Source organism: Manis javanica, chromosome 2 (assembly GCF_040802235.1).
Source record: "Manis javanica isolate MJ-LG chromosome 2, MJ_LKY, whole genome shotgun sequence".
Taxonomy (NCBI): Eukaryota; Metazoa; Chordata; class Mammalia; order Pholidota; family Manidae; genus Manis; species Manis javanica.
In genome coordinates, this window is record NC_133157.1 from 84,811,408 (window position 1) to 84,834,118 (window position 22,711).

Here is a 22,711-nt window from a genome sequence, read left to right on the forward strand (position 1 = left end):
ATTTTAGAGGGACTCCTATAGATGGAAGCATTCCTAAGGCTAAATAGATGTCACCCAGTGGATAGACAAAGAGTACAGAATATGATTCATAACATACAAACAATGGAGGAGGAAGAAAAAAAACTCTTAGATTGTATTTCTAATAGCACACTAAGTGAGTTAAATGAGACTGTTAAATTTTTAAGAGAATTAATTACCCTTGAACCTTTGGTAACCATGAATCTAAAGCTTGCAATGGTAGTAAGTACATATTGATAATGAACCTAAATGCAAACGGCATGAATGGACCAATTAAAAGACATGGAGTCACTGAATGGATAAAAAACAAGACCTGTCTATATGCTGCCTATAAGAGACTCACTTCAAATCCAAAAACATACACAGACTGAAAGTAAAGGGATGGAAAAAGGTATCTATGCAACTAACAGGTAGAAAAAAGCAGGAGATAGAGTACTTGTATCAGACAAAATAGACTCCAAAACAAAGAATATAACAAGAGACAAAGAAAGACATTACATAATGATAAAGGGGTCAGTCCAACAAGAGGATATAACTTTTATAAATACCTATGCACACACGAGAGGATCACCTACATATGTGAAACAAATACTAACAGAACTAAACGGGGAATTAGAATGCAATGCATTCATTTTAGGAGACTTCAACACACCACTCACTCCAAAGGACAGATCCACCAGACAGAAAATAAGTAAAGAGACAGAGGCACTGAACAACGTATTAGAACACATGGACCTAATGGAGATCCACAGAACACTCCGTCCAAAAGCAACAGGATACACATTCTTCTCAAGTGCACATGGAACACCGTCAAGAATAGATCATATACTAGGCCACAAAAAGAGTCTCGGTAAATTCAAAAAGATTGAAATTGTACCAACCAGCTTCTCGGACAACCAAGGTAAGAAACTAGAAATAAATTACACAAATAAAACAAAAAGTCCACAAACACATGGAGGCTTAATAACATGCTCCTAAATAATCAATGGATTAATGACCAAATAAAATCAGAGAACAAGCAATATATGGAGACAAACGACAACAATAATTCAAAAACACAAAATGTGTGGGATGCAATGAAGGCCGTGCTAAGAGAGAAACACACTGCAATACGGGCCTAACTTAACAAAGAACAATCCCAAATGAACACTCTAAACTCAAAATTAATGAAACTAGAAAGGAAGAAAAAATGAGGCCCAAAGTCAGCAGAAGTTGGGACATAATAAAGATTAAAGCAGAAATAAATAAAACAGAAGAATAAAACAATAGAAAGAATCAATGAAAGCCAGAGCTGGTTCTCTGAGAAAATAAACAAAATAAATAAATCCCTAGCCACACTTACCAAGAAAAAAAGAGAGTCTACATGCATAAACAGAATCAGAAATGAGAATGAAAAATCAATAAGGACACCACAGAAATACAAAGAATTATGAGAGAATACTATGAAAAATTATATGGTAACAAACTGGATAACCTACAAGAAATGGACAATGTTCTAGAAAAATACAACATTCCAAGGTTAACCCAGGAAGAAATAGAAAATCTGAATAGACTAATTACCAGCAAAGAAATTGAGCTGGTAACCAAAAAACTACCTAAGAACAAAACACCTGGACCAGTTGCTTTCACTGCTGAATTTATGAAACATTTATTGAAGACCTAATACCCATACTCCATAAAGTTTTTAAAAAAGCAGAATAGGAGGAAATACTCCCAAACTCTTTCTATGAGGCCAACATCACTTTAATACCAAAACCAGGCAAAGACCCAAAAAAAACCCAAAATTACGGACCAATATCCCTGATGAACATAGTTGTAAAAAATACACAACAAAATATTAGCAAACCGAATTCAAAAATACAGAAAAAATACCATCCACCATGATCAAGCGGGATTCATCCCAGGGAAGAAAGAATGGTAGAACACTCCAAAATCCATCAACATCATTCACTAAATCAACACAAAAGACAAAAACCACATATACATCTCCATACATGCTGAAAAAGCATTCGACAAAATTCAACATCCATTCATGATAAAAACTATCAACAAAATGGGAATAGAGGGCAAGTACCTCAACATAAAAAAGGCCACATATGATAAACCCACCCCAACATTATATTGAACAGCGAGAAGCTGAAAGCTTTTCCTCTGAGATTGGGAACAAGACAGGGATGGCCACTCTCCCTACTGTTATTTAACATAGTACTGGAGGTCCTGGCCATGGCAATTAGACAAAACAAAGAAATACAAGGAATCCAGATTGGTAAAGAAGAAGTCAAACTGTCACTATTTGCAGATGACATGATATTGTACATAAAAAACCCTAAAGAATTCCCTTGAAAACTACTAGATCTCATATCTGAATTGGGCAAAGTTGTGGGATACAAAATTAATACACAGAAATCTGATTCATTCCTATACCCAAATGATGAACTGGCAGAAAGAGAAATCAGGAAAACAATTCCATTCACAATTGCACCAAAAAGAATAAAATACCTAGGAATAAACCTAACCAAGGAACTGAAACTTATACCCTGAAAACTACAAGACACTCAAGAGAAATTAAAGAGGACACTAACACATGGAAACTCGTCCCATGCTCCTGGGGAAGAACTAATATTGTCAAAATGGCCATCCTGCCTAAAACAATGTATATATTCAATGCATTACCTATTAAAATACCTACAGCATCCTTCAATGAACTAGAGCAAATAGTTCTAAAATTCATATGGAAACACAAAAGACTCTGAATACCCAAACCAATCCTGAGAAGGAATAACACAACTGGGGGAATTATGCTCTCTGACTTCAAACTCAACTACAAAGCCACAGTAATCAAGACAATTTGGTACTGACACAAGAACACACCCATAGACCAGTGGAACAGAATAGAGAGCCCAGATATAAACTCAAGCATATACGGTCAATTAATATATGATAAAGGAGGCATGAACATACAATTCGGAAATGACAACCTCTTCAACAGCTGGTGTTGGCAAAACTAGACAGCTACATGTAAGAGAATGAAGTTGGATTACTGTCTACTCCCATACACAAAAGTAAACTCAAAATGGATAAAAGACCTGAATGTAAGTCATGAAACCATAAAACTCTAAGAAAAAAACATAGGCAAAAATCTCTTAGATACAATAATAGGAAGATGGTGGCGTGAGTAGAACAGCGGAAATCTCCTCCCAAAACCACATATATCTATGAAAATATAACAAAAACAACTCTTCCTAAAATAGAGACCAGAGGACACAGGACAACATCCAGAACATCCACACCTGCGAGAACACAGCGTCTTGCGAAGGGGGTAAGATACAAGCACCGGCCAGGCGAAACCCAGCACCCCTCCCAGCAGCACACAGTGGGAGGAGAGGAGTTGGCGGGGAGGGAGAGGGAGCCCAGGACTGCTGAACACCAAGCCCCAACCATCCGCACCAGAGCGCACACAGAGTGAATGCGTGGGGTACTGGATACTAGGGAAACAGGGCAGCAGAACCGGTGAGTGGGTGCCTGAGCCCGACGCCACAGAACAAAGAAACGGGAGCAGCCTTTTTCTTTTTATTCCTTTTTTCTGGGGGGGGGGGACTGATTTTGGAGGTCTTAAAGGGACAGGGACCTCAATACTAGGGAAACAGGGCAGCAAGACTGGTGAGCGGGTGCCTGAGACAAGCGCCTGAGGACAAAGAAAATCATGCATTTTTCTTTTTTAAAAAAAATTATTTATTTAATTTTGTTGTTGTTGTTGTTGTTGTTGTTGTGGTTTGGCGAGTGCTTTTTGGAAGTCTTAAAGGGGCAGGGTGGGACACTTAGTCCAGAGGCAGGGAATCTGGGGATCTCTGGGCACTCTAATCCCCTGGGCAGCAGGCAGCACAGAGGCCCATTACGGAGATAAATACCCTCCCGGCCGCTCCCCCTCCAACGGGGTTCCACCATTTTGGAGCAGCAACCCAAGTCAGGCCAAGTCCAAGGCTATAGTGGAGATAAACTCCATAGCAGCCGGGCATGAAGCAGAAGCCCTGTCTGCATGCAGCTGCCCAGCCCAAGCCACTAGAGGTCGCTATTTTCCCAGGAGAGGAAGGCCACAAACCAACAAGAAGGAAAGCTCTTCCAGCTGTCACTCGTACCAGCTCTGCAAACTATCTCTATCACCATGAAAAGGCAAAACTACAGGCAGACAAAGATCACACACTCAACACTTGAGAAGGAGACAGACCTAAACAGTCGTCCTGAAAAAGAATTCAAAATAAAAATCATAAACATGCTAATGAAGATGAAGTGAAAAATGCAAGAGCAATGGGATAAAGTACAGAGGGAGATCACAGATGCCAGGAAGGAGATTACAGAAGTGAAACAAACCCTGGAAGGATTTATAAGCAAAATGGATAAGATGCAAGAGGCCATTGAAGGAATAGAAACCAGAGAACAGGAACATACAGAAGCTGACATAGAGAGAGATAAAAGGATCTCCAGGAACGAACAATACTAAGAGAACTATGTGACCAATCCAAAAGGAACAATATACGCATTATAGGGGTACCAGAAGAAGAAGAGAGAGGAAAAGGGATAGAAAGTGTCTTTGTAGAAATAATTGCTGAAAACTTCCCCAACTAGGAGAGGAAATAATCAAACAGATGACGGAAATACACAGAACCCCCAACAGAAAGGATCAAAGGAGGAAACACCCAGACACATAATAATTAAAATGGCAAGGATCAAGGACAAGGAAGGAGTTTTAAATGCAGCTAGAGAGAAAAAGGTCAACTATAAAGGAAAACCCATCAGGCTATCATCAGACTTCTCAACAGAAACCTTACAGGCCAGAAGAGAAAGGCATGATATATTTAATACAATGAAAGAAAAGGGCCTTGAACCAAGGATACTGTATCCAGCACGACTATCATTTAAATATGATGGTGGGATTAAACAATTCCCAGACAAGCAAAAGCTGAGGGAATTTGCTTCCCACAAACCACCTCTACAGGGCATCTTACAGGGACTGCTCTAGATGGGAGCACTCCTAAAAAGAGCACAGAACAAAACACACAACATATGAAGAATGAAGGAGGAGGAATAAGAAGGGAGAGAAGAAAAGAATCTCCAGACAGTGTATATAACAGCTCAATAAGCGAGCTAACTTAGGCAGTAAGATACTAAAGAGGCTAACCCTGAACCTTTGGTAAACACAAATTTAAACCCTGCAATGGCAATAAGTACATATCTCTCAATAGTCACCCTAAATGTAAATGGACTTAATGCACCAATCAAAAGACACAGAGTAACAGAATGGATAAAAAACCAAGACCCATCTACATCCTGCTTACAAGACACTCACCTCAAACCCAAAGACATGCACAGACTAAAAGTCAAGGAACGGAAAAACATATTTCAGGCAAACAACAGAGAGAAGAAAGCAGGGGTTGCAGTACTAATACCAGACAAAATAGACTTCACAACAAAGAAAGTACCAGAGACAAAGAAGGACACTACGTAATGATAAAGGGCTCAGTCCAACAAGAGGATATAACCATTCTAAATATATATGCACCCAAAACAGGAGTACCAGCATATGTGAAACAAAAACTAACAGAACTAAAGGGGGAAATAGACTGCAATGCATTCATTGTAGGAGGCATCAACACACAACACACCCCAAAGGATAGATCCACTGTGCAGAAAATAAGTAAGGACACAGAGGCACTGAAAAACACACTAGAACAGATGGACCTAATAGACATCTATAGAAGTCTACATCCAAAAGCAACAGGATATACATTCTTCTCAAGTGCACATGGAACATTCTCCAGAATAGACCACATACTAGCTCACAAAAAGAGCCTCAGTAAATTCCAAAATACTGAAATTCTACCAACCAATTTTTCAGACCACAAAGGTATAAAACTAGAAATAAATTCTCCAAAGAAAACAAAAAGGCTCACAAACACATGGAGGCTTAACAACATGCTACTAAATAATCAATGGATCAAGGAACAAATCAAAATAGAGATCAAGGAATATATAGAAACAAATGACAACAACAACACAAAGCCCCAACTTCTGTGGGACACAGAGAAAGTAGTCTTAAGACGAAAGTATATAGCAATCCAGGCACACCTGAAGAAGGAAGAACAATCACAAATGAATAGTCTAACATCACAATTATCGAAACTGGAAAAAGAACAAATGAGGCCTAAAGTCAGCAGAAGGAGGGACATAATAAAGATCAGAGAAGAAATAAACAAAATTGAGAAGAATAAAACAATAGCAAAAATCAATAAAACCAAAAAGCTGGTTCTTTGAGAAAATAAACAAAATAGATAAACCTCTAGCCAAACTAATTAAGAGAAAAAGAGCATCAACACAAATCAACAGAATCAGAAATGAGAATGGAAAAATCATGACAGGCTCCAAGGAAATACAAAGAATTATTAAAGACTACTATGAAAACCTATATGCCAACAAGCTGGAAAACCTAGAAGAAATGGACAACTTCCTAGAAAAATACAACCTTCCAAGACTGACCAAGGAAGAAACACAAACTTTAAACAAACCAATTACAAGCAAAGAAAATGAAACGGTAATCAAAAAAATACCCAAGAACAAAACCCTGGGGGCAGATGGATTTACCTCGGAATTTTATCAGACACACAGAGAAGACATAATACCCATTCTCCTTAAAGTTTTCCAAAAAAATAGAAGAGGAGGGAATACTCCCAAACTCATTCTATGAAGCCAACATCACCATAATATGAAAACGAGGCAAAGACCCCACCAAAAAAGAAAATTACAGACCAATATCTCTCATGAATGTAGATGCAAACATACTCAATAAAATCTTTGCAAACAGAATTCAACAGCAAATCAAAAGGATCATACACCATGCCCAAGTGGGAATCATCCCAGCGATGCAAGCATGGTACAACATTCGAAAGTCCATCAACATCATCCACCACATCAACAAAAAGAAAGAAAAACACCACATGATCATCTCCATAGATGCTGAAAAAGCATTTGACAAAATTCAACATCCATTCATGATAAAAACTCTCAACAAAATAGGAATAGAGGGCAAGTACCTCAACATAATAAAGGCCATATATCATAAACCCACAGCCAACATTATACTGAACAGCAAGAAGCTGAAAGCTTTTCCTCTGAGATTGGGAACTAGAGAGGGATGCCCACTCTCCCCACTGTTATTTAATATAGTACTGGAGGTCCTAGCCACAGCAATCAGACAAAACAAAGAAATACAAGGAATCCAGATTGGTAAAGAAGAAGTTAAACTGTCACTATTTGCAGATGACATGATATTGTACATAAAAAAACCCTAAAGACTCCACCACAAAACTACTAGAACTGATATCGGAACTACACCAAAGTTGCAGGATACAAAATTAACACACAGAAATCTGCAGCTTTCCTATACACTAACAATGAATCAATAGAAAGAGAAACCAGGAAAACAATTCCATTCATAATTGCATCAAAAAGTATAAAATACCTAGGAATAAACCTAATGAAAGAGGTGAAAGAACTATACACTGAAAAGTACAAGAAACTCTTAAGAGAAATTAAAGGGGACACAAACAGATGGAAACTCATCCCATGTTTGTGGCTAGGAAGAATTAATATTGTCAAAATGGCTATCCTGCCCAAAGCAATATACAGATTTGATGGAATCCCTATCAAATTACCAGCAACATTCATCAATGAACTGGAACAAATAATTCAAAAATTCATATGGAAACACCAAAGACCCTGAATAGCCAAAGCAATCCTGAGAAAGAAGAATAAAGTAGGGGGGATCTCACTCCCCAACTTCAAGCTCTACTACAAAGCCACAGTAATCAAGACAATTTGGTACTGGCACAAGAACAGAGCCACAGACCAGTGGAACAGATTAGAGACTCCAGACATTAACCCAAACATATATGGTCAATTAATATTTGATAAAGGAGCCATGGACATACAATGGTGAAATGACAGTCTCTTCAACAGATGGTGCTGGCAAAACTGGACAGCTACATGTAGGAAAATGAAACTGGACCATTGTCTAACCCCATACACAAAAGTAAATTCAAAATGGATCAAAGACCTGAATGTAAGTCATGAAACCATAAAACTCTTCGAAAAAAACATAGGCAAAAACCTTTTAGACATAAACATGAGTGACCTCTTCTTGAACATATCTCCCCGGGCAAGGAAAACAACAGCAAAAATGAAGAACTGGAACTATATTAAGCTGAAAAGCTTCTTTATAGCAAAAGACACCATCAATAGAACAAAAAGGAACCCTACAGTATGGGAGAATATATTTGTAAATGACACATCCGATAAAGGCTTCACGTCCAAAATATATAAAGAGCTCACATGCCTCAACAAACAAAACACAAATAATCCAATTAAAAAATGGGCAGAAGAACTGAACAGTTCTCCAAAAAAGAAATACAGATGGCCAACAGACACATGAAAAGATGCTCCACATCGCAAATTATCAGAGAAATGCAAATTAAAACTACAATGAGATATCACCTCACACCAGTAAGGATGGCTGCCATCCAAAAGACAAACAACAACAAATGTTGGTGAGGCTGTGGAGAAAGGGGAACCCTCCTACACTGCTGGTGGGAATGTAAATTAGTTCAACCATTTTGGAAAGCAGTATGGATGTTCATCAAAATGCTCAAAACAGACCTACCATTTGACCCAGGAATTCCACTTCTAGGAATTTACCCTAAGAATGCAGCAATCAAGTTTGAGAAAGACAGATGCACCCCTATGTTTATTGCAGCACTATTTACAATAGCCAAGAATTGGAAGCAACCTAAATGTCCATCGGTAGATGAATGGATAAAGAAGATGTGGTACATATACACAATGGAATAGTACTCAGCCATAAGAAGAGGGCAAATCCTACCATTTGCAGCAATATGGATGGAGCGGGACGGTATGCTCAGTGAAATAAGCCAAGCGGAGAAAGAGAAATGCAAATGATTTCACTCATATGTGGAGTATAAGAACAAAGGAAAAACTGAAGGAACAAAACAGCAGCGGAATCACAGAACCCAAAAATGGACTAACAGGTACCAAAAGGAAAGGGACTGGGGAGGATAGGAGGGTAGGGAAGGATGGGGGGGGGAAGAAGAAGGTGGGTATTAAGATTAGCATGCATAGGCAGGGAGGGAGAAAGGGGAGGGCTTTACAACACAGAGAAGACAAGTACTGATTCTACAACATTTTGCTATGCTGATGGACAGTGACGGTAAAGTGGTTTTTAGGGGGGACCTGGTATAGGGGAGAGCCTAGTAAACATAATATTCTTCATGTAAGTGTAGATTAATGATAACAAAAAAAAAGAAAGAAAAGGGGGATTACTCCCTGATAGGATAAAACTAACTGTAAATCAACGATTAATGCATGCTTTAAATATCCTTAATTTTGATCAGTTAAAGGGTGTCAGATCATTGGCTATGGAGGTACACTTTTCTAATAATATTTCTTTCTCTTAAAAAAAAAAAGCAGTTCCTGTGTGGTGACCTCCAATGAGTTCGACACAGTGGTATAAAGAGCATATCAAAGTGTGGGCAAAGGGCTGTTTGTGTTTATACAGAGGATCAAAGCCTAATTTGGCTACCCAGGAGATGAACTAAGATACGATATGAAGAAGAACTTCCAACATCAGCACTCTCTGCAAGAGTCATACCAGAAGATGATCATCAAAAAACCTCAACAAAGATCCAGGCGATGCTGCAGTTGTAGCTGCATCGATCCCACCAGTTCCTGGACTTGCCATTGGAATGAAGAAGGAGATATCTAAGCTGGCCTGTGCTTTCTGTAAAACAACAAATTTGACTGGATCTATACTGTTGGAACTCCACCAAGAATTAGGAGAAGTGCAAGTTGTAGCGCTCCAAAATCTTACAACTACAGACTATCTACTGTTAAAAGAACATATGGGATGTGAACAGTCCCCAGGAATGGGTAGTTTTAATTTGTCTGATTTCTCTCAGACTGTTCAAGTACAGTTGGACAATATCCATCATATCATAGACAAATTTTCAGAAATGCCTAGGATGCCTACCTGGTTTTCTTGGTTTCACTGGAGATGGCTGGTAATTATAGATCTGCTTTGGTTATGTAACTGTATTGCTATTATGGTAATGTGTGTGCGCAATTTAATTAGTTGTTTAAAACCAATACATGCTTAAGTTACTCTACAAGAAGATATGTCAAAGAAATAATCAATCCTCCCATGTTTTCTTCTGTCTGCTACCTCTATAGCTTTTCTTCTTCCTTCCTAATTACAACCCTTAAATAGAATTCGTACCTCATATCAAATTTACCGAGTATCATAATTCCTCCAAGTGGTAAAGATACCTCAAGACAAATGCTGGGCATAGAAGCCACAGGGCATACATCTGCAAAGAAGTAAAAAGCTAGCTTTTCAAACAATATGGCTTCTCTCTCACTTACCAACTTTACATCTCCCTTTATGGCCCGGAAGATGACTGGTTACCCAGAGACGGGTAAGATTCCTCAAGGGAGGAACAACCTAAGACAGGCACAGTTGCAGGGGGACCATCAGGTGAGATATTGGGGATCAACAGTGGTGAGGCTTAGAACCTCACCCCCACCCCTGTTTTGAGATAAATCTCCTGCATCCGTGGATGTTTTAATGCCCTTGTCTAGCTTGGATTAACACTTAGCCTATAGGCACACACCTGATCATCTACATTTGCTCTCTTACAACACTAACTATGTTTTCTACCTTTATCTTGCATCTACCTACCGCTTCAGCATTTTAAAAAGAAAAATAATAATAATAAAGGGAGAAATGTGGTATCCACGGATAAATCAAGTATAAAAATCAAACAAATATTCATATTTGACCTGATTGTTTATAGTTCATAATGCGTGATCAAAACCGAAAGTTTCTGTGATGACTGCCCTTGTACTGTTCCCCATGCAAGAACTTATTCACTATGTAAGAATTTGTTCACCATGTAAGAACTTGTTCATTATGCTTCAGAAGATTGGAGACTGAAAAGAATTAGGCTTGGGGTGGATTAATGATTGTACATTGAGCACTAAGTCCCCTATACATAATTTTATTGTTGTTAACAACCATTTGATCAATAAATATGGATGCCCTCTCAAAAAAAAATCTCTTAGATATAAACATAAGCAACTTCTTCATGAACATATTTCCCCAGGCAAGGGAAGCAAAAGCAAAACTGAACAAGTGGGACTATAACAAACTAAAAAGCTTCTGTACAGCAAAGGATACCATCAGTAGAACAAAAAGACATCTACAGTATGGGAGAATATATTCATAAATGACATATGTGATAAGGGGTTAACATCCAAATTATATAAAGAGCTCACACACCTGAACAAACAAAAGGCAAATAATCCAATTAAAAAATGGGCAGAGAATCTAAACAGACACTTCCCAAAGAACAAATTCACATGGCCAACAGGCACATGAAAAGATGCTCCACATCGCTAATCATTAGAGAAATGCAAATTAAAACCACAATGAGATATCACCTCACACCAGTTAGGATCACCCACATCCAAAAGACAAACAGCAACAAATGTTGGCGAGGATGTGGAGCAAGGGGAACCTTCCTACACTGCTTGTGGGAATGTAAACTAGTTAAACCATTGTGGAAAGCAGTATGGAGGTTCCTCAAAAAACTCAAAATAGAAATACCATTTGACTCAGGAATTCCACTCCCAGGAATTTACCCTAAGAATGCAGATTCCCAGTTTGAAAAAGACATATGCACCCATATGTTCATCGCAGCACTATTTACAATAGCCATGAAATGGATGCAACCTAAGTGTCCATCAGTAGATGAATGGATAAAGAAGAGGTGGTACATATACACAATGGAATATTATTCAGCCGTATGCGGAAAACAAATCCTACCATTTGCAACAACATGGATGGAGCTAGAGGGTATTATGGTCAGTGAAATAAGCCAGGCGGAGAAAGACAACTATCAAATGAATTCACTGATTTGTGGAGCATAAGAACAAAGCAGAAACTAAAGGAACAAAACAGCAGCAGACTCACAGAACCCAAGAATGGACTAATAGTTACCGAAGGGAAAGAGTCCTGGGAGGACGGGTGGGAAGGGAGGGAAAAGGGTGAAAAAGGGGCATTACAATTAGCATGCATAATGTGGGGGTCGGTCACGGGAAGGGCTGCACAACACAGAGAAGTAGTGATTCTATAGCATCTTACTACGCTGATCGCCAGGGACTGTAATGGGGTATGCGCTTGACAATAGGGGGAGTCCAGCAACCATAATGTTATTCAAGGAATTGTACATTAATGATATCAAAATTTTTCTAAATAAATAAAATAAAGAAATAAAAATAAAGAAATAGATCGTAATGCAGCACCAGGAGAAGGGCTGTTTGTTAATTAAAGAAACTTCATCCTTGTTGAGTGACTGGAACGTAAATTTGTTTACTACCTTACTACATTTGATCACTTTATCGACTACAACTGAACCTTCACTGCATTTGTAAACATACTAAATGTTTCCTAAGCAAAAGAAAATTTTCATATCAAGCAAAATTAGCATTTTAGCAGAACTTATTCAATAGTTGTTAACTACATGCTATAAGTATGTTTTACTATTCATAACAGAAGAGTGATGCAATTATTTTTCTAAAAAACAGATGAATATATATGTACCGCTTATAAGTTATAAGGAATGCTGTCTATAAAGTGGGTGAAATTTTAAATATTTAGAATTTATAATTAATTTAAATTTAAATTTTATTCGATTTGAAGAAAACTTGCTTTTCATTATATGCAAAATTTTCTTTATAGTAGAAGAGACAACTACTGGAAAACACCCTAGGAAAAGTGGCAGAAATGTACATGTGAAGCTCTACTGCTATATAAACCTAATCTGTTCAGATATTTAAACTTTATATGACATCCAGTCTCTGAAAATGCTACAAGTATACTGTGAATTGCTGAATTATCAGCAATATCTTTCTAAGGACTCAGTGATTCTTTCATATGAGGAATATTATTTTTTATCACATTTACTTGTTTTTTAATTCTTTTAAATTAACGTATCACTCATATACAATCTTATGAAGGTTTCATATGAGCAACATTATGGTTACTCCATTGACCCATATTATCAAGTCCCTCCCTGAAACCCCATTGCAGTGACTGTCCATTAGTGTAGTAAGATGCTATAGAGTAACTACTTATCTTCTCCACGTTGTATTGCCTTCCCCATGACCGCCCCCAGCAGGTGTGCTAATCATAATGCCCTTCAATCCACTTGTTCCTCCCTCCCCATCTACCCTTCTCAACCCCTTCCCTTTGGTAACTGCTAATTCCTTCGTGGAGTCTGTGAGTCTGCTGCTCTTTTGTTCCTTCAGTTTTGTTTGTAGTTATACCCAACAAATAAGTGAAATCATTTGGTACTTGTCTTTCTCCTCCTGGCATATTTCACAGAAAGTAATACCCTCTAGCTCCATCCATGTTGTTGCAAATGGTAGTATGTTTTCTTCTTATGGCTGAATAATACTCCACTGTATATATTTCGCATCTCTTCTTTATCCATTCATCTATTGATGGACACTTACGTTGCCTCCATATCTTGGCTACTGCAAATAGTGCTGTCATAAACAAAGGCATGCATATGTCTTTTAGAATCAGGGATATTGTTTTCTTTGGGTAAATTCCTGGGAGTGGAATTACTGGGTCAAATGATATTTTTATTTTTCGTTTTTGTGGGAACCTCCATATTACTTTCCACAATGGTTGTACCAATTTACATTCCCACCAACAGTGTAGGAGGGTTCCTCTTTCTCCACATCCTCACCAGCATTTGTTGTTCCTTGGATGTTGGACATACTAACTGGTATGAGGTGATATCTCACTGTGGTTTTAATTTTCATTTCCTGATGTTTAGTGATCTTTTCATGTGCCTATTGGGCAAAGTTATTCTTTGGAGAACTGTCTGTTTAAATCCTCTGCCCATTTTTTAATTAGGTTATTTGTTTTATGTGTTTAGGCATGTGACTTCTTTATATATTTTGGATGTTAAACCCTTATTGGATAAGTCTTTTATGAACATATACTGTAGGATTGCTTTTTGTTCTGCTGATGGAGTCCTTTGCTGTACAGAAACTTTTTAGTTTGGTGGAGTTCCATCTGTTCATTTTTGCTTTGTTTCCCTTGCCTGAGGATATGTGTTCTGGAAAAATTGCTCATGTTTATATTGAAGAGATTTTTGCCTATGCTTTATTCTAAGAGTTTTATGGCTTTATAACTTATATTCAGGTCTTTGATCCATTTAGAGTTTACATTTATCTATGAAATTACACAATAATCCAGTTTCAATCTCATACATATAGCTGTCCAGTTTTGCCAACACTAGCTGTTGAAGAGGCTGTCATTTCCCCATTGTATATCCATGGCTCCTTTTTGGTATATTAATTGACCATATATGCCTGGCTTTATATCTGGGCTCTCTAGTCTATTCTATTGATCTATGAATTTATTCTTGTATGAAAACCAAATTGTTTTGATTACTGTGGCTTTGCAGTAGAGCTTGATGTCAGGGAGCATAATTCCCAGGCTTTGTTCTTCCTTCTCAGGATTGCTTTGGTTATAGAGGGTCTTTTGTGATTTCATATGAATTTTAGAATTATTTGTTCTAGTTCATTGAAGAATGCAGTTTGTATTTTGATAGGGACTGCACTGAATCTGTAGATTGCTTTAGCAGGATGGCCATTTTGACAATATTTCTCCCAATCCATGAGAACAGGGTGTATTTCCATTTATAGGTGTCGTCTTTACTTCTCTCATGAGTGTCTTGTACTTTTCAGAGTATAAGTCTTTCACCTCCTTGGTTAGGTTTATTCCTAGGTATTTTATAATTTTTGATGTAATTGTAAATGGAGTTGTTTTCCTAATTTCTCTTTCTGCTAGTTCATCATTAGTATATAGGAATGGAACAGATTTCTGTGTATTGATTTTGTATCCTGAAACATTGGTGAATTCAGTTATTAGTTCTAGTAGGTTTTTGTTGGATTCTTTAGGTTTTTTTATGTACATCATGTCATCTGCAAACAGTGACAGTTTATCTTCTTCCTTACCAATCTGGATGCCTTCTATTTCTTTGTGCTGTCTGATTGCCGTGGCTTGGACCTCCATTATATTGTTGAATAAAAGTTGGGAGAGTGGGCATCCTTGTCTAGTTCTCAATCTTAGAAGAAAAAAAGCTTTCAGCTTTTCGCTGCTAAGTATGATGTTGGCTGTGGGTTTGTTGTATACCACTTTTATTATGTTGAGGTATGTGCTCTCTATACCCATTTTGTTGAAAATTTTTATCATGAATGGATGTTCTATTTTATCAAATGCTTTTTCAGCATCTATTGAGATGATCATGTGATTTTAGTCCTTTCTTGTGGTGTATGATGTTGATGGATTTTCGAACACTGTACCATTCTTGCATCCCTGGAATAAATCCTACTTGATCATGATGGATGATCTTTTTGATGTATTTTGAATTTGGTTGGCTAATAAGATTTTGCTGAGTATTTTTGCATCTATGTTCATAAGGGATATTGGTCTGTAATTTTCTTTTTGTGGCATCTGCCTGTTTTTGATATTAGTGATGCTGGCCTCACAGAATGAGTTTGGAAGTATTCCCTCATCTCCTACTTTTTGGAAGACAGGTATTAGGTCTTCGCTAAATGATTGATAAATTCAGCAGTGAAGCCATCTGGACCACAGGTTTTGTTCTTAGGTATTTTTTTCATTACCAGTTCAATTTCATTGCTGGTAATTGTTTTGTTCAGATTTTCTATGTCTTCTTGGCTGCGCCTTGGAAGGTTGTATTTTTCTAGAAAGTTGTCCATTTCTTCTAAGTTATCCAATTTGTTGACATAATTTTTCATAATATTCTCTAATAATTCTTTGTATTTCTGTGGTGTCCCTATTGATTTTTCATTTCTCATTTATGATTCTGTTATGTGTTTAGACTCTCTTTTCTTCTTGATAAGTCTGGCTAGGGGTTTATCTATTTTGTTTCTTTTCTCAGAGAACCAGCTCCTGGTTTCATTTATTCTTTCTATTGTTATATTCTTTTCAATTTTATTTATTTCTGCTCTAATTTTCTTATGTCCCTCCTACTTACCTTGGGCCTCATTTGCTCTTCTTTTTCTAGTTTCATTAATTGTGAGTTTGGACTGTTCATTTGGGATTGTTCTTCTTTCTTGAGGTAAGCCTGTATTGCTATATACTTCCCTCTTAGAACTGCTTTTGCTGCATCCCACAGGTTTTGGGGTGTTGTTTTCATGTGTCTCCATATATTGCTTGATCTCTGTTTTTATTTGGTCATTGATCCACTGATTATTCAGGAGCATGTTGTTAAGCCTCCATGTGTTTGTGAGCTTTTTTGTTTTCTTAGCAGAATTTATTTCTAGTTTCATACCTTTGTGGTCTGAGAAGCTGGTTGGTACAATTTAAATATTTTTGAATTTACTGAAGCTCTTTTTGTAGCCTAGTATGTGATCTATTCTGGAGAACATTCCATGTGCACTTGAGAAGAATGTGTATCTTGCTGCTTTTGGGTGGAGTGTTCTGTAGATGTCTGTTTGGTCCATCTGTTCTAATGCATTGTTCAGTGCCTCTGCCTCCTTACTTCTTTTCTGTCTGGTTGATCTGTCCTTTGGAGTGAATGGTGTGTTCAAGTCTCCTACAATGAATGCATTGCATTCTATTTCCCCCTTTAATTCTGTTAGTATTTGTTTCACATATGTAGGTACTCCTGTGTTGGGTGCATTGATGTTTATAATGGTTATATCCTCTTGTTGGAATGACATCTTTATCATTATGTAATGTCCTTCTTAGTCTCACTACTTTCTTTGTTTTGAAGTCTATTTTGTCTGATACAAATAATGCAACTCGTGTTTCCTCCCTGTCATTTGCATGAAATATCATTTTCCATCCCTTCACTTTAAGTCTGTGTATGTTTTTGGATTTGAAGTGAGTCTCTTGTAGGCATCACATAGACGGTCTTTTTTTTTTTATCCATTCAGTAACTCTATGTCTTTTGATTGGTGCATTCAGCCCATTTACATTTAGGGTGATTATCAATAAATATGTACTTACTGCCATTGTAGGCTTTACTTGTGGTTACCAAAGGTTGAAGGGCAACTTCTTTACTATCTAACAGTCTCACTTAACTCATTTATTATGCTATTTCAAACACAATCTATAGGTTCTTTTTTTTCTCCATTTTCTTCCTCCTCCATTCTTTATACATTAGGTGTCATATTCTGTAATTTGTGTATCCCTTGACTGACTTTGATTTAATTTCGCATTTGCTTAAATTATTTCATCTACTTCCTTTACCATGGCTTATTTTCTTGGTGACAGCTATTTAGCCTTAGGGGCACTTTCATTTACAGTAGTCCCTTTGAAATACACTGTAGAGATACTGTAAAATACACTGTACATTTGTGGGAGGTAAATTCCCTCAACTTTTGCTTGTCTGGAAATTGTTTAATCCCTCTTTCAAATTTAAATGATAATCTTCCCAGGCAGAGTATTCTTGGTTTGAGGCCCTTCTGTTTCATTGCATTAAATGTATTATGCCCTCCCTTCTGTCCTGTAAGGTTTCTGCTGAGAAATCTGCTGATAACCTGTTGGGCTTTCCCTTGTAGGTGATCTTTTTCTGTCTCTGGCTGCTTTTAAAACCCTGTCCTTGTCCTTGATCTTTGCTATTTTAATTATTATATGTCTTTGTGTTGCCTTCCTAGCATGCCTTTTGTTGGCAGATCTGTGCGCTTCCATGACCTGAGAGACTCTTTCCTTCCCCAAATTTGGAGAATTTTCAGCAATTATTTCTTCAAAGACACTTTCAATGCCTTTTTCTCTGTTCTTCTTCTTCTACCCCTATAATGTAAATATTGTTCTGTTTGGATTGGTCACACAGTTCTCTTTTTTTTTCAATATGAAGAAAAATTTAATGTAATAAAAATATTACAAGACTGAAAACAAAGGAAGAAGCCAAGGAGATAACAGTGTGAATATAACAGGATGCCCTGAACAAAGTCAGGGTTTTCTAATCGTCAAAAGAGACACACCTGCAACTTGTTCGGACATGATCAACATGATATGATGCATGGGGCCAGACTTCTACATCAGTACACATTGTTCAACTTTAAAATCACACAGTTCTCTTATTATTATTTCATTCCTTGAGATCCTTTTTTCTGTTTCTCAGCTTTTTTGTTTTCCTGTTCTCTAATTTTTATTTCATTTGCCATCTCCTCTAGCTATTCTAATCTACTTTTAAATCTCCCCATTGTACATTTCATTTCAGATACTGTATTTTTCAAAGTTTCTCTTTCTTGAAAGTCTTCCCTGCGATCTTGAATATTTTTCTGTAGCTCCATGAGCATGTTCATGATTTTTATTTTGAAATCTTTGTCAAGGAGATCATTGATTTCAGCTTCACTTAGCCCTTTTTCTGGTGTTTGTTGGGTTCTTGTTTACACAAAATTTTTTTGCTGTTTCATTTTTCTAGTGATTCCTATGGAATATTAACTTCGTGTAGGAGGCACCCCCTAGTGCCCAGAAGCTCTATGTACTCTCTGGAGCTGCCCAGCACCTGGAGCAATGGTGGGGGTCGCAGGCATGTGGCGCCAACACCTGCTGAGTGAAAAGTGCTCTTTCCTGTTTCCCAACTGCAGTGACTGCCTCCACTGCCAGGGCCAGTGGGCCAAGCATGCAGGGAAGAGTCTCTGTGTTATGCCCCTGTAGCTGCCATAGGTGGGGCCACCCTGTGGCTGGCCTGGCATGATGGTATGGGCAGCAGGTGTGCAGACTGGTGCCACTGGGTGGAAGGAGCAGTAGGCTGTATATCACGGTGTGGGGCCTCAGGGCTGTGTTGCCCGTCAAGGGGATGGAGAGTGTGAAGCTCCTGAAAGTTCCCAACTTGCTGGGTTGAGTGTGCCAGGATGATTTTGTCCACCTGTCCTTTCACCTGAGCAGCAAGCTCTGTGTAATGCCTGTCCCTTTAACACTCTTTTGCTTCTGGGAAGTCTTTCAAAGTGCCCACTTTTATTTTTTCCCGGAGCACCCTGCCATGGGTACCTGTTCTCTAGAAGTAGCTGGAATATCAGTCTCTCCAAGTATTCTGCTGTCTTTGCTTTCCAAACCCACTAATCTCCAGAGCACTATGTAATGTGGGTTTGTGCTCCTGGAGCAGATCTCCATGGCTAGGTGTTTAATATTTATGGGCTTCTACTCCTTGCTCTCTTTCTTTTCCTCCCACTGTGAGCTGGGGTGGGGGAGGGCTTGGGTCCTGCCGGATCATAGCTTTGCTACTTTACCCTTTTCCATGAGGTCTTCTTTTCCCCAGATGTAGGCAGTCTGTTCTGCAGTCTTTGGGTCGCTCTTTCAGGATTAGTTGTATTTGCTGTGTTTTCATGTTATATGTGGTTTTGGGAGGAGGTTTCTGCCTCACTTCTCACACTACCATCTTTTTCCAGTCCTACCTGGAATCATCAGAGTGTATTTTAGAAAATATAATTTACATGTAGTCTATAGGAGAAATACTCTAGATTCATAGATCAAACTGACTGGAAGTAAAAGGATGGAAAAAGACATATTGTGAAAACATGAAAAAACAAGAAGGCATGGTTATAGTGGTAACATGAAAATATACTTTAAAACAAAAACTGTTACTAGGGATATAATGAGAGATACTTATAATTATAAAAGGATCAGCCCATGAAGAAAATTAAACAATTATAAACATATGTGCCCCTAACAAGCATACCAAATACATGACAGAAGTGAAATGAGGAACAGACACTTTAATGTTAAAAGCTGAAGATTTCAAAATCCCACTTTCAATAATGAATAGAATAACTAGATATAAGATCCACAAGATTCAACAATACCATAAGCCAGCCAGACCTAACAGACATCTATGGACATCTCTGCCAATCGCTGAATCTACAAGGTCACATGGAACATTCTACAAGATAGAACATGTTAGGATACGTACGTTTTTAAAAGAACTTGTATTTAAGTGGACAGACAATATATAGAATGTTCTCTGACCATGAGAGAATGAAATTAGAGATCAGTAATGGGAAAATTGCAGGGAAATTCACAAATATGTGGAAATTGAACAACATATTACTAAGTAACCAATGGGACAAGTAATCAAAAAGGAAATTTAAAAATACTTTGTATGTGGGAGGGACTTGGTAATGGGGGAGTCTAGTAAACATAATGTTCCTCATGTAATTGTAGATTAATGATAGCAAAATTTTTAAAAATGGAAGAAAAAAATGCTTTGTGATGAATGAAAACAAATGCAACACAGCAAAACTTATGGGAGACAGCTACAGCAGAGCTTAGAGGGATATCTGTAGCTATAACTATTTGCCTATCTTAAGAAAGTCAGAAGAGCTCAAATTAATAATCTACTCTTCCAGTTTATACCACTAATAAGAGATCAAACTAAACCTAAAGGAAGAAGAAATAAGGAAATAACTAAGCTAGAGAAGAAAATGAAATAGAGAATAGAAAAACAATAGAGAAAATCAACAAACGCAGCAGTTGGTTCTTTAAAAATACCAACAAAATTGGCAAATCTGTAGCTGGACTGAACAAGGGGAAAGAAGAGATAAGACTCAAATTACTAGAACCAAAGACAAAGGAAGGGGTATTACTATGAACCTTATGGAAATAAGGGAGTCAAAAGGAACACTATGAATATATGCATATATATATATATATATATAAAATGCACCAGCAAATTAGATAAATGAAATGGACACATTCCTATAAAGACACAAACTACCAAATAATAAGTGAGGAGATAAAATTAGTTATCAAAAAACTACCCCCAAAGAATACCCAGGCCCTCATGACTTTACCACTGAACTCTACTGAAAAATTAACAGTAATTATTCATAAACTCTTTCACAAAAATATTAAAGGAGCAATACTTCCAACTCATTTTATTGAGGCCAGTAAGACTCAGACAACAAAACAAGAAAAAGATATCACAAGGGAAAAAAATGCAAACTACAGACTATTATGTTTTATGAGTATGGGCACAAAAATCCTCACCCAAATACTAGCAAAATGAATCCTGCAGCATATGGGAAGAATTGTACACCATGACCACAAAGATTTATCCTAGGAATTTAAGATTGGTTTAACTTCTGAAAATCAATTCATGTAAAACACTGTAGCGATAGAAAAGTAAAAATCACATCATCATCTTAACAGATGCAGAAAAAAAAGTGATGCAATCCAACATCCTTTCATGATAAAAACAATTTAAAAAACTAGGAATAGAAGGAATTTCCTCAACCTTATAGGGGACATACGCAAAAAAACCACAACTGACATCATACTTATTTGTGCAAGACTGGCTGCTTCCCCCTGAGATCAGGAATAGGTAAGGATGTTCACCCTGGCCACTTCTATGCAACATAGTACTAGAGGTTCTACCTAGTCCAAATAGACAAGAAATAAATAAAAGGTATGCAGATGGGAATGGAAGAAATAAAACTATCTTTATTTGTACATTATATGATCTCATACATACAAAATCTTAAGGAATCCACAAAAGAATAACTATTAGAGCTAGTAAATGAATTATCAAGGTTGCAGAATACAAGATTTATATACAAAGGTCAATGACAACCCCAAAATCACATCACAAAAACAATTCCATTTATAATAGCATCAAAAAGAATAAAAAGTTAGGAATAAATTTAATCAAATATGTATAAGATTTATACTCAGAAAATTACAAAATATTGTAAAAGAAATTAAAGATCATCTAATTGGGAAAATATCCCATATTCATGGACCAGAAGACAACATTGTTAAGGTGGTAATATTTTAAACACTGATCTACAGATTCAATGCAATCCTTATCAGAATCCCAACTATCTTCTTTGTAAAACTTGACAAGCTGATTCAAAAATTCACATGAAATTTGAAGGGACCTAGAACAGATAAAGTACCATTGAAAATCTGTAAGAGACTGGAAGAGTCACACTCCCTATTGCAAAACTTAGTGCAAAGCAACAAGACAGTGTGGTAATGGCACATTGGTAGTCATATAAATCAATGGGATATAACTGACAGTCTAGAAGTAAACCCATACATCCATGGTCAACCAAATTTCAACAAGTACGCCAAGACTATTCAGAAGAAATAACAACCTTTTCAACAAACATCCTGGGACAACTGATAGCCACATACAAAAGAATGAAGTTGGCCCCTTATTTCACATTGCATGTAAAAACCAACTCAAAATGGATCAAAGACCTAAATGTAAAACTAAAACTATAAAAAACTTAGAATAAACTATAGATGTAAATTTTCATGATATTGGATTTGGCAATGGTTTCTTAAATGAGTCACCAAAGGCAGGAAAAAAAACAAAAGAAAACATATATTGGTCTTCATAAAAATTAAAAACCTTTCTGCTTCAAAGGATGCCACAAAAAATTGAAAAGACAACATAAGAATGGGAGAAAATATTTGCAGATCATGTCTGACAAGGACTTGTACAGAGAATATACAAAGAAAAGCTCAATAATAAAAAAATAAGTAACCCAAGTTTAAGATGTGCAAAGGCTCTGA

The 22,711-nt window shown here is 37.2% G+C and overlaps 1 protein-coding gene across 12 annotated transcripts in view; it reads right to left on the bottom strand.

The window, feature by feature from the left end:
* The window catches only part of FANCC (FA complementation group C), a 319,450-nt gene that overhangs the window by 215,131 nt on the left and 81,608 nt on the right, over positions 1 to 22,711 (bottom strand). The window lies entirely within an intron of this gene.